Source organism: Aquarana catesbeiana, linkage group LG03 (genome assembly GCF_042186555.1).
Source record: "Aquarana catesbeiana isolate 2022-GZ linkage group LG03, ASM4218655v1, whole genome shotgun sequence".
Taxonomy (NCBI): domain Eukaryota; kingdom Metazoa; phylum Chordata; class Amphibia; order Anura; family Ranidae; genus Aquarana; species Aquarana catesbeiana.
Genome location: NC_133326.1, coordinates 94,172,802 through 94,175,574, shown reverse-complemented (window position 1 = coordinate 94,175,574; position 2,773 = coordinate 94,172,802). Strand labels below are relative to the sequence as shown.

Sequence of the window (2,773 nt, the reverse complement as noted above, 5' to 3'; positions counted from 1 at the left end):
ACCATGAAGAGGAGGAGCTGGAGAGGAGACCCCATTGCCACGTGTAGGGATAGGTGTCCTTGGGAATCTTTTATCCGACATTCGGCGGCACCAACAGCTCCCGTGACCTAGCTCACCTTGCCAGTGGCATTGCTGCAGGGGGGGTGTGGACCCATAACCGGGAGCCTGGAAGGACCTCCCGTACCTCCACCCACACTAAGAGGCCGGAGTGTCCTGGCTCATCACTATGGACAGCAGTGAGCAGGCTCTGATAAACAGCCCTCATCAACACAGGAGGATCCACCAGGAGCTGTCCTTCTCCTCATCCAGGTCTGCTATGGTCTCTAACATGGCTTCCATCCTGGATGGGACTGGGGACTGCCGTCCCAAGCTGTCTACCCCCTTGCTACGTACCATGAGCATGCCCTGTGACGCTCCTTACCACCTGGGATGGGCATGAGCAGCACTCACACCACCCTAATACCACTCCAGCCTCTGCCCCTATCTCTACTGTGTCAGACAAGTTTCACCATCCCCATCACCATCCCCACCATCACCACCAGCAGCTCTCTGGCAATGTCTGTGGTAGCTTCTCCCTGATTAGAGATGTCAGGGGGATTCCCTCCATGAACAACCTGTACAGCCCCTATAAGGACATGACTGGAATGGAGCAGAGCTTGTCCCCATTGACAGCTACCCCTGTGGGCAATAACTTGGGCTCCATCCACAACAGCCAACAGAGCTGCTCAGCCCACACTGCCATGCTGGCAAGAGGCTATCAGCACCTCTTCAGGGGGCTGGCTACCACACCATCTGCCATGATGTTTCACCTCAGTGGGATGCACCACCCTGGCCACTCGGGCCATGCTCAATCCTACGGGCCTGTGTTGACATTCAGCCATGACATGCCACCTTCCTCCTCCAGGTTCCAGCTGAGCAACTTTGGACAGCTGGAAGAGATCGACACCAAAGAAGTGGTGCAAAGAATCACAGCTGAAATCAAAAAGGTACAGCATCCCCCAGACTATCTTCACCCAGAGGGTGCTGTGCCGGTCGCAGGAACCCTCTCACACCTTTTAAGAACCCCAATCCTTGGAGTAAACTGAAATCTGGCAGGGAGACCTTCAGGATGATGTGGAAGTGGCTGCAGGAGCCTGAATTCCAAAGAATATTGGCTCTCAAGCTGAGTGGAGTTTGGGATGCGCACTGTGCACTGCCGGCCCAAAACTAGCCTGCACACTGCGGGGGACACTATGTTTAATGGGTGAAACCAGGTGACACCAACCCTAGTGACAACACTGCACCTAGCGTTCTGGACCTACACTACATGATGTGCTTGTTTTTAACTGTTAAATTGTGAGTAGCCCTCTATTGGGGCAATTAAAGCATTTAGTTCTGCTGCGCTTCTCTCCTTTTGTTTTTGTCCTTCATATATTTAGAGTCAGCTACGGCTCTACAAGAAGCTTGCCCTAGTGTTGAATCTGGACTCACATTATATACTTTCATGAACATTGTTCACAGCAGATTAGGTAGAATGACCAAACCATTGCACCTATAACCTCTCTCCCTTTTTACTTGGCTGCATTGGAGGCCAGAGGAAAGATTTGGGGTCTAATAGACCCCAGATCTCTCTATAAAGAGGACCTGTCATGGCCTATTACACAGGATGTTCTTCATCCCTTGTAATAGCAATAAAGTTGATAAAAAAAAGTTAAAGGCACAGTGTTAAAAAGAAAATTTAATAATAAAAAAAAGAAAAAAAATCGGTTATATATCGACAAGTACTTGAGGAAAGTATCAGTACTCGTACTCGATCTTAATAAACTGGTATCGGTGCATCTCTAATATCTAGATAGATAGATAGATAGATAGATAGATAGATAGATAGATAGATAGATAGATAGATAGATAGATAGATACTTTATGGGGGATCTAAGTAATTTTCTAACTACAAATTCAGATTTGTATTATGTGTTGGGTGATTGTAACTATAATATACACTTGTAACAAAAACAATTGAGTACTGTCTATGATCTTTTTTTGCACTCACGTCCAAATTTTCTGGACAAGCCTTTAGGGTGTACCCCCTTATTCAAGGTCCAAGCAGTACTAATACACATAGTTTTATCATAATATTAATAAGACATTCTCTGAGGGTAAAAAACACAGCAATGGTAATTCAATTTGGATAGTTAGTGGAATAAGACAGGGAGAGGGCTATGGACTGGGAAGGATAAAGAGTCCGAGGTGGGAGTGCTCCTAAAAAAAAAAGAAATAGAAATATGTGAGTGAGTAGCTCAAAAATGTATCATAAACTAATAATTGTGAAAAGCAGCAATTCAAAATATATGACACCCATATAACAAATAAAATACACAAACACCTGAATCGCGCTAATAAATAACCAGAAAATATATAAATTGATAATAACAACCCAAATTGTGTAATCTATATGGACCAGACTGGATTAATGTGATGCACAAAGTCAAATAAGTATAGATAATGAATTAAATACTATAAGTCTCTGTGATCACTAATAGTGTGATCTATAATAACCAGACTGGATAAAAATGATACACAGAATCAAACCAAAAAAAGGAAGTCTCTATGTGCAGTGATGAAAAATGTCTTCCACCCGTGCAAAACAGAAGAAAAAGCAAGTCCACATAAGAAGGCCTTCAACTGTTGTGTAGCGTAAAATGTGATCCACCACCAGTATAGAAAGGGTTACTCCTTACCAGACAGACATGATCCCCCATTACAGAGGATCATGAAAGGCATGTCAGCTGTGATG

General features: G+C 44.4%; 1 pseudogene; it reads left to right on the top strand.

Moving 5' to 3' along the window:
• The first annotated feature begins 226 nt into the window (after positions 1-226).
• Positions 227-1,210, top strand: LOC141133916 (one cut domain family member 2 pseudogene; annotated as a pseudogene).
• The last annotated feature ends 1,563 nt before the right edge of the window (positions 1,211-2,773 follow it).